The sequence below is a fragment of the Podarcis cretensis genome, assembly GCF_951804945.1.
Source record: "Podarcis cretensis genome assembly, chromosome: 5".
Classification (NCBI taxonomy): Eukaryota; Metazoa; Chordata; class Lepidosauria; order Squamata; family Lacertidae; genus Podarcis; species Podarcis cretensis.
Window position 1 is genome coordinate 72,867,433 of NC_137174.1, and position 10,817 is coordinate 72,878,249.

The 10,817-nt window shown below is 42.9% G+C and overlaps 1 long non-coding RNA gene across 1 annotated transcript in view; it reads left to right on the plus strand.

Moving 5' to 3' along the window:
* The window catches only part of LOC307216094, a 387,485-nt gene that overhangs the window by 149,747 nt on the left and 226,921 nt on the right, over nt 1-10,817 (plus strand). The window lies entirely within an intron of this gene.

The following is a 10,817-nucleotide window of genomic DNA, read 5'->3' on the forward strand; positions in this document are numbered from 1 at the left end:
TCTACTCTGGAAAATTTTGTAGCCTCAGAAATGTGTGCTGAATATTTTTCCTTTCTGTTTTGTAGCTAGGTTTTATCCATCCATTGTAGGATAGCCGGGGTGGGAAGAAGCTGAAGTAAAACTAATGGGAGGAAATCTCCATGATTTGTAACAGTCCAATGGGAATACAATCTGCACTCCTTGAATGGCTTTAATCCAATTTAATTTATCTGTCAAAGAGCATGATGGATTTGTCTGTAGAGTTGTAAAGTACAGGATGGAGACCACTTTAGTTTTTAATAGGTAGCGCCACCTGGTTAGATACACTCAGCAAATCAAGTCGTCTCTTACTTATAGGCATGTCATGAAGTTTGTCTGTATTGCTGCAAACTTCATTCGATATGCCTTTTCACGTTAGGGAAATTTGTTATTCAATGTCTATAGCAGTCTCTGCTGAGAATGTCCTACCGTGAATTAGCCATCCAATCTGCTACATGCAGATCCAATCCTTCATACCATCATTAGAAAGATGGCCTGAGTTCTCTGTCCTAGTGCTCTAGCACAAATATTGATGATAGAAAACCTTTCCTTCAATTTCTTAACTTATCTTTTGCACAACCACCCATGCAAAAGTTTTCTGGCTTATAGGTTAGAGTGGCTTATTAGGTTTAAATTAAAATATATTCTTACCTGTAATTTTAAATGCAAAGTCTATATCTTTAATTCCTGCTGGAATGTGGGGTTAACCAGGGCTATTGACTGTATGGCTCCGAAGCGCCCTCTCCGATTGCATGGAGCCCGGACAGCCCCATGGTTTCCCACGGATCTGAGGGCAATGAAACAATCGTTGAGACGGCTAGAGCGCCGGTGGCAGATAACGCATTCTGAATCTGACCAGACATGGGTTAGAGCTCAATGTTGAGCCTACCAAGTGGTGATAGCGACAGTGAAGAAGACCTTCTTCACCGCCTCTATTGCATCTGCGGAAAACAGCAACAGGAGAGTCTTTCAGGTGGTTCGCAATTTAGCGGAACCACCTGCTCCATCAGGGCCCAGTACGGGCCACATGATCTCCTGCAATGATTTTGCAAAGTTTTTTGCAGATAAAGTCGCTCAGATTCGAGAAGAGGTAGACTCCACCGTGGGGGCAGGGCAGGGCCGGGGCGGGAGAGTGCTAGAGTCCTGTCTAGTCAAGTTGTGTGGGATCAATTCCAATCTGTTACCCCCGAGGATGTGGACAGGCTGCTTGGACGAGTGAAACCAACCACTTGTCTCCTTGATCCTTGCCCATCCTGGCTTATAAAAGCTAGCCAGGAAGGACTGGGCGATGGGCTTCATGGGGTGGTGAATGCTTCCCTCCGTGAGGGAGCCTTCCCAGACCCACTGAAAGAGGCGGTTATTAAACCGCTTCTTAAAAAACCATCTTTAGATGCAGCCACGATGGCCAACTACTGCCCAGTCTCAAATCTCCCATTCTTGGGCAAGGTGATTGAGCGAGCGGTTGCCGAACAACTCCAGGCACGCCTGGAAGAAGCGGACCATTTGGATCCCTTCCAGTCGGGATTCAGGCCTCATCATGGGACTGAAACTGCCTTGGTCGCACTGGTTGATGATCTCCGGCGGGCTAGGGACAAAGGTGAGAGCTGTTTCCTAGTTCTGCTGGATCTCTCAGCGGCGTTTGATACCATCGACCATAACATCCTTCTGAACCGTCTTGAGGGGCTGGGAGCTGGGGGCACTGTCATACAGTGGTTCCGCTCCTTCCTCCTGGGCCGTGTTCAGAAAGTGGTGGTGGGGGATGAGTGTTCAGACCCCTGGGCTCTCACTTGTGGGGTGCCTCAGGGTTCTGTCCTCTCCCCCATGCTTTTCAACATTTACATGCAGCCGCTGGGAGAGATCATCAGGAGGTTTGGGCTGGGTGTTCATCAGTATGCGGATGATACCCAGCTCTACCTCTCTTTCAAATCAGAACCAGTGAAGGCGGTGAAGGTCCTTTGTGCGTGCCTGGAGGCGGTTGGAGGTTGGATGGCGGCTAACAGATTGAGGTTGAATCCTGACAAGACAGAAGTACTGTTCTTGGGGGACAGGAGGCGGGCAGGTGTGGAGGATTCCCTGGTCCTGAATGGGGTAACTGTGCCCCTGAAGGACCAGGTGCGCAGCCTGGGAGTCATTTTGGACTCGCAGCTGTCCATGGAGGCACAGGTCAAATCTGTGTCCAGGGCAGCTGTTTACCAGCTCCATCTGGTACGCAGGCTGAGACCCTATCTGCCTGCTGACTGCCTCGCCAGAGTGGTGCATGCTCTGGTTATCTCCCGCTTGGACTACTGCAATGCGCTCTACGTGGGGCTACCTTTGAAGGTGACCCGGAAACTACAACTAATCTAGAATGCGGCAGCTAGACTGGTGACTGGTAGCGGCCGCTGAGACCACATAACACCGGTCTTAAAAGACCTACATTGGCTCCCAGTATGTTTCCGAGCACAATTCAAAGTGTTGGTGCTGACCTTTAAAGCCCTAAACGGCCTCTGTCCTGTATACCTGAAGGAGCGTCTCCACCCCCATCGTTCTACCCAGACACTGAGGTCCAGCACTGAGGGCCTTCTGGTGGCTCCCTCACTGCGAGAAGCCAAGTTACAGCGAATCAGGCAGAGGACCTTCTCGGTAGTGGCGCCCTCCCTGTGGAACGCCCTCCCACCAGATGTCAAAGAGAACAACAACTACCAGACTTTTAGAAGACATCTGAAGGCAGCCCTGTTTAGGGAAGCTTTTAATGTTTGGTGTATTAGAGTATTTTAATATATTTTTTTGGAAGCCCAGCCAGATGGGTGGGGTACAAATAATAAATTATTATTATTATTATTATTATTATTATTATTATTATTATTATTGAAAATAGCTTTCAACTCCAAAGCACCAAAGCAATAAAAAGGTTTAAAATTGGGTGAGGGGTTAAAACATAAGTTTGACATTTAAAAAAAGAATATGTCTTATTTTGTACAATTTCATTTTCATTTTCTATATTTTAAACCAGATGTTTAACTGATCTTAACCTGGTTGTTTGAATGCATGCGAAACATAGGCCTGTGACAAAAATCAGATATTGACAAAGAGCTTATAAAATAAATTGTGGAGACTAAAATGATGGATGCCAGAGATTCTTAAGTAGCAGGGGTGGGGAACGTCAAGCCAAGAGCCACATGCAGCCCTCTAGTTCCCCTTTTCTGATCCTTGGGCTTCTCCCCAGCCCACACCACTTACCAGGCCTACTTTTTATGCTCCTTTACTGTTTTTGCCTGTCTAGAATGTGTCCTTGAACTTGACCATGGCTCTTAGTTGCCTGGATGGGGCTCAGAGAGTGGCATGTGAAAGTGTGTTAAAACTAACCTGCTGTGCAAAGATAGCGTTTGCCTTAGTTTTCTAGGTTTTGACTCTGACCCCACACATCACTGGCATGAGGCCCCTGGATATTTGCCCACAAGGGAATGAGGCCCTAGTCAGAAAAATACTCCCCACCATTGCTTTACAATAATGGCTTTCAAACTGGGATGGAGAACCTATGGTTCTCCAGATGTTACTGGACTCCAGCACCCATTTTCCTTGGCCATTGGCCCGTCTGGTTGTGGTGTGGCTGATGGGAGTTGGAGTTGAACCATAACTAGGAGGCCATAGGTTCCTCATCCCTAGTATAAGGAGTTCCTCTAAAGGAAGGCACTGCCCCTTCCAGGTATGTCTCAATTACAGACTATGAGACAGCCTAGCAATCTTCTCACTCCCAGCAAATGCTACTTAATAGCCTTTAGCTCTTGGTTTTTGGTTTGCTCAGCAGTGCAGGGGAGTATTTGGCGAATACCCCTATTTTTTTTTTGCTTCCGCAGCGTGTTTTCCCACGAACGAAACAGCCCCAACTCCCTGTTTTCGCTTCTCATGATCCTGGGAAAAGAATGAGCATTGTTCGGCTAACGATCTGTTTTGATTTATGTTTAAATAAACTTTGGGAAACCAAACATTTGTTTTCTTGAATGGACTTATGAGATAATTTAGGAATCCTTACTTTGGGGAGTCTAGAAGACAGTCCCTTCCGATAGGTTTAGGGAGAATTTTAGCTAATCCTTCACAAGAGCTGTAAAAAAAAAAATAGTTTAAAATGATACAAAAGTTTAATTTATTGGTCTCTAATTGCAAACATCCTTTGCGGAGTTTCCCAAGGGGTCTGGTGACACCATCTGGCACAATCTATCTCCTTGGGTTCATGGCATAAGAAGAATAGACAATTTGATGATTATGTAAATATTCAGTCCCAAATGCAGTTAAGATTTCTGGGTTAAGTTTGAATTTCTAGTGGGATGGCACCGTTAGTCTCTTGCAGCAAAAGCAGCAAAGTTTTGTGGGACCTTAAAGGCTAAGGGGCTTATTATGGCATAAGGTTTATCAGAAGTGTTATCCTGAGTCACAGGTAAATGTTCAGATGGTTTGGTAGTTTGGTACCTAACACAGCTACTTGTCAGTGGCAGCAAACCACATAATAGAGATGCAGAGATGCAGAGATAGGGACCAGCCCCTGCAACAGAACCAAATGCCAGCTCTGTCCACATATTTACTTTGGCAGCACTATTACAAGACCTATTTATGTCATCCACAGCATCAGGGATTCATTCACCTACTCGCCTTCCACTGTAAAATATGCCATCATCCACACTCAAGGTCCTCCTGCATTCTACAGAAGATGGACAGCCTAGCACCTGTGCAAAAGAACAAATAGACCCAGATATTGTAGGGAAAGACTTAGGATTGCACAGATAAAATGGTAGCCCTGTGTTAGCATTTCTCGCTCTCTCTTTTTCCTATTGAGAAAGTTCTACTGCAAATGTCCTAAGGATACTTATGATAAATGCTAGATGAACATCAAAGTTGCTTATATTACTGCGTACCTCATTAAAAAAGGAAATAAAGATATACTGCCTGTGGCAGGTCACATTACTGCTGATTTTGCATATCTGCATTAAATAGAACTGTTGCGAACATCACAGTCAAATCAACATAGCAAGGTGGTAAATGTTGAAAGAAAAAAATAGCAACGCTTCAGTGTGTGTATGTTACATGTTTGGCATATCCATTTATAATACAATCCTAATCACACTTACTTGAAAGTAAGCCCCACTGTGGTTAGGGGATTAATTTCCAAGTGAATGTGCCTATAATTGCAGCTTGGATAGTATAAATTGCATTGCTTCATGACATCAGTGACTGTCTAGTATGACATATTTTCATTATCATACAAATATTATCTGTGTTGTCTTGTGTTTGTATGCTTGAAAGCAGCAACTACATATGATTTTAGGACATCAAGGCAACAAAGTTTCAAAGACTACGGCTTGCCAGTATAATTATGGGTGCAAATATAGCAGAAGTCAGAGCAATTGTGTAATTATAACAAGGTATTGCAGAATACTCTGGTGTAATCCATATACATTGGTCTAAGGGTAGAAACTCACAGTGGTTGCCTTTTCCAAAGTCCACCATAGCGGTGAATACTACCCCCCCTTCCTTCATTGTTTCCTCTATGTCAAATTTTAGATTGCAAGCCCCTCAGGGCAGGGACCTATACTACATAGAGCACCATGCACTGTGGTGGTACAGCAATCATAATGAGTAGCCCATTCCTCTAGCAAGTGCTCATTCTTTACATTCCACTTTCTCTAAATGGGAAACCTTTTATAAGGCTCATGTGTGCCAGAGTCCTAGAAAGCCACAACCGGTCACATCCACTCACTTACTGAAACAGCTCACCTGAGCCACTGCACTTTTCATTTTATCTATTTCATTTCTGTCCCTTTTGCTTTGTTTCGTTTAACAGCACAGTTAAAAGTTCTTAGGCAAGGCTGTGGGGGGCCTTAAGCGTGATGTGAATCAAGCCAAAAGTCACAATCTAATGCAGCCTTCCCCAACATGATGTCCTCTGGGTGCTCTGAACTACAACTCCCATCAGCCCCTGGGAGTTGTAGTCCAAAGCATCTGTATAGCACCAGGTGGGGGAAGGCTGACCCAGCAATTGCCCTCTCCCTCCCAAGCAGCAGAGGGGCCTTGCGCAGAAGGTTGGGTGAAGGAATGAACTGCCTTTGCCAGCACACTCTAATTAAACAGTTGTACAGACATCTGTGAAAAATTAATCCAACACATCAGGTTTGTTATTGGAATTGAAACACATCATAACCAATGCATAGATTTCCACTAATTACTGTACTCTGCAAGATACAAGTTATGTCAGTTTGTTTTCCCTAGAAATTTAAAACATGTGTCCCACCTTAATAGCATGATATTCAAGTGAAAAAATGAAGGAACTAGGAGGATAATCAGAGCCAATAGGTTCAAAGGCCAGCATCCTTCCCAAACATCATGGAAGAAAATATAATTTATGAGTCTGGTGACACTTTCACTTCTAACAAAAATTATATTGGTGATGGTTTGGGCAATCCTCTGTTGCCCTATTATTCCAGGTAGAAGCAGAATGTAGCCTTTCTGATGCCAAGAGTGCCATCAAATTTATAGTTTGGACATGCACTGAAGCATGGCCAATGTTCTTTTGAGCAAGGACTAGAAGAAAACCTTATATACTCAATCTGCCCTATACATTTAAAGCAGTCTTGTACCACTTTAACCCCCAAAGAATCCTAGGAATTGTGGTTTGTTAAAGACACTGAGAGTTTTTCGATTCCCCTCACAGAACTACAATTCCCCTTACAGATTCCTATTCCCCTCACAGAACTACAATTCCCAGAGGGGTTTAACAATCCTCCCAGGAAATTCGGGCAATTGTAACTCTGAGAATAGGAGCCTTCTAACAACTCTCAGCACCTTTAATAAATCACCATTCCTAGGATTCTTTAGGGGAAGCCATTACTATTAAAGTGGTATAAGGGTGCTTTAAATGTATAAGGTAGATGGGGCCACAGTTAGTTGCACTCACTTTTACAAACCAGATACCATACCAAAGTTAAGTCAGTTTTGACAATCACAGGCTAATCTAAAATGGAGTTTCTCTAATATCCAGTCTACTGATAGCTGTCAAGTTCCCATCTTAAAAAGCCCCTTCATTTACAATCAGAATGTAGCAAGAGCCACTCAGTTTTGGCGTTCCCACAATGACATGCAACATAAATGGCGTTGATCTGTTCCCCCTTTGTAATGCGCCCAGTTTTCCAACTATAACTGTCTGTTCCTCAGCCACTCTTAAGTGCCCTAAATTACAGACACACAGAGAAAGGATTCAAAAATAAGATGTGCTTAGAGGATGTTCAATCCACTTCACAATGAAATCCCTGTGATTCTCAAGGATGTAAATTATATCTTCACTGAACATCCTATAATTTATGTAATACATACAGCTATTTCAAAATGTGGTGCCAAAGACATTTTGATGAATACAATTTTTAATCCTGCTAGAAATGTGACATTTACTTCTATTACACACACACACAAACGCACAAACACAACTTCCTTATTCTGCCAAGTGTCATCCAATAGCAAATTGTACCTGAGCACTTCTATGTCTATTTTGAAAGTCAAAGCCATCTTTGGATAATTAGTAAGGGCACAAGCATGGTCACAGAGACATAAACGAAGTATCAAATTCAGGTATAGACCACATAGATTTAAAGGAAAACAGTACCAGCTTCCTCTCCCCGTAAAAAAGGAGACAAAATTGGCTGCAGAGTTTACAATGCATGAAAATTGCAATCCTATCGTATCCTATCCATGGTTACTCAGGGAAAAAATCCCCAAAGAATTCAATTGAACTAACACTCAGATAGGGATGGAGGCTTTTGATTCTGTTTGCATTGATAGGTAAATCTATCTAATTTGCACATTCTGAAACAATATGCAACCTTTCAAAAGCTGCACATCTCTGAATTTTGCAATGTAGTTCTCAGGCCATGTAACATGACCTAAAAATAATATTCTAAACTGGACATAGTAGTAAAAATGCATGAACATTTTGGTTTTCAAACACCATAAACCCAGAAGTAAATGCTTAGGTTTTCGAACACATCCCGGAAGTCGAATATGCCACGCAGCTTCCGTTTTGAGTTTCCCATACAGTGGTACCTCAGGATGTGGATGGGATCCATTCCGGAGCCCCGTTCGCATCCTGAAGCAAACACAACCCGTGTCTGCGCATGCATGGGTCACATTTCGCCACTTCAGCACATGCACATGACGTCATTTTGACTGTCTGCGCGTGCACGCGCAGCAAAACCCAGAAGTAACGTGCTCCGTTACTTCCGGGTCGCCACGGAGCGCAACCCGAAAATACTTAACTTGAAGCAAATTTATCCCAAGGTATGATTCTACTGAGTTTTCCGTATTGAGTTTTCAGTTTTTGAATGTTTCGTAACCCAAATGGTCTTCCAGAATGGATTACATCTGAAAACCAAGGTACCACTGTATTAGTGAAAATAGCATACAAAAATGAATTTTATTAGGGGATTTTGCTTTGCAAAAATGTGCATATTAGGCCAAACAGTGACAGGAAGGGGAATTCCCACTGCCTGAAATAATAAGCAAATCCTAAAGCAGCCATCCTTTGAAATTTGCTGAATTTTGCAATGCAGTTCTCCAGCCAAATTGTTGTCCTCCATCTATCTCACAAGGGAGTGTGCCACCAGAGGCAAAATCAAACCACAGGAGAATAACAGCACCTGCTGTGGCTGCAGAGGCTGATTACTCATAACTGCTGCCTCAAAAGTTAGCAACACCAGAGTGACCTCTCTGGGGTGCAAGCCTGGGCAGTGAGTACGGAGGTCATGGGCTGCACAACAAAACCCACTGATGTGCTCAAAAGGAAAGCAGAGCAATATGTTTGGCACCAGCTTGGCTGCAGGAGTTGCCAGAAGGAGATGTACAAGATGCCATCCAGCTGTCTTAGGGACTCAAAATTGTGCATGTTCAGGTAAAGTGCGCAAATAAATTAATGTATTACTGAAGGCAACAAACAAAAATGCTGATGAGGACTTTTTTTTTTTAAAGAACTGAACTCAAGACCAGGAAAATGAGAAGCAGAGAGAACCTAAAATTGACACCCCTCTAATGACAGATTGGGATAGCACTAGCTGTCCTCCTCATACATTTATTTTCCATAATATTCCATAATTCCAAGCACCTTAAGAGGTGATCCTGTGATCCTTGGATGAAGGGTGGTATAGAAATTTCTTAAATAAAAGAAACAATAAATAATAGTTCCCAAAATTATTTTATCCGCCCAAAATTCCCACACCACATTTCTCAAATATATACATGCTCAATATTGTGTGGAGATCATGCCATGAGACCACAACTCCCCAATCCAAATTGCCTCCTTGCCCACAGCTGGGAAAGAAAATCCCAGCCATCTCACACTTAAGTTTGACCTTTAGGATCACCACCTCTTTTCTTGACAGAGACTTTGTATGGCAGCCAGAAATTCAACAGGTGTTGCTTTCCCTTTCATTGCATCTCCTTGCTGAACTTTAATCTTTGCCCTGCAATTGTTTGAAAGGCACAAAGCTTCTATCAGAAGAAAAGTGGGAGCGCTCAGTCTCAGGGACAGGCTTATGGAGGAATAATATGTGCAATTGTTTAAAAGTGCTTCAGCAAGAAACATCCATACTGAAAGATAAAAACCTAGAAGTAAGTCTGCGTTGAACAGAAAATTGTTTAGGTTGTCAGCACCAGAGAACATTGGGGTGATAAAGTCTGAACTGCTTCAAAAAAGCCATCACAATAAATATTGTATTTCAACACTGGCTTTTGTTTCCATGTAGTAAGCAGACTTCTGTTAGTTTAAAACCACAGCACTAGTAGACCGGGGCAAACAGGCACACATTTGACAGCAGAGTTGATCCAAAAGTCTTCGCTTGGGTCAGTTTAGTCATGACAGCTGACATGTACATGCCAACAGAAAACCAGAAGGATGAACCAAACAACTTTCACCACCAGGTTTAATTCTCTGAAACCTGGAGTGTTTAAAAAAAAAATGTGCATTTGAACATGCAGAGTGCTTTGCCCACACCCCTCGCTAAGTAAACACATCCCACTGATCTAGAATCAGCACAGAGAGCTTCCAGGTCAGCACATGTTGAATGCCAAGCAAATTTGAGCTTGTGTGTGTATGGGGGGGGCTGGCGGTGAGAGTGAGCAATAGGAAAACTTCATCTTTGGCTTCCCCTCAACCCACTGACCAAAAGGCACCAAACAGCCAAATGTCACGGCTCGCTCTCATTGGCCCTCCCACCTCATGCTGCTCAGAGGGTCATGTTGCAGATCTGGGAATATTGAGAACAACAGGTGTAGGGGCCATGCTCTGAATTAAATCAAGTTAACACTTTGCACTACCTCCCGCTTTTCATGTTTCTTAACCCAGCTGAACTATGCAATTAAGTATTTTTCCCTCCCCCTCTCCAATCCTATTAAGAGCTGGTCCCTTCCATTCAGTCGAGGGTTGCATATTGTTTTTTACTTTATGAAATTGAGATTAATTAATTAGTTAGTCAGAGCGCCTTTTTAAAAGAAAGCCCAGGGGGGCTGAGCTTTTTTTTTATTTTATGCAGGCAATATTCTTCTTATTAATTTGTTGTGATCAATTGTTACTGTTATTGTTATGACAACTATTATGGTTTTATTCAAATCCTTACAGCAATGTAAAAATCCAATCTTAAAATCAATTGTATTGCAATCAGAAGAAAAGGGCGGGTCCTAAAACAGATATATTTGTATATTTTCACTAGGGACTGAGCAGATCTCTTGAAAACTACGTTTTTGACAGGCATTCACAATATGAACTTCTCTTTTTAACTGTCCACTAT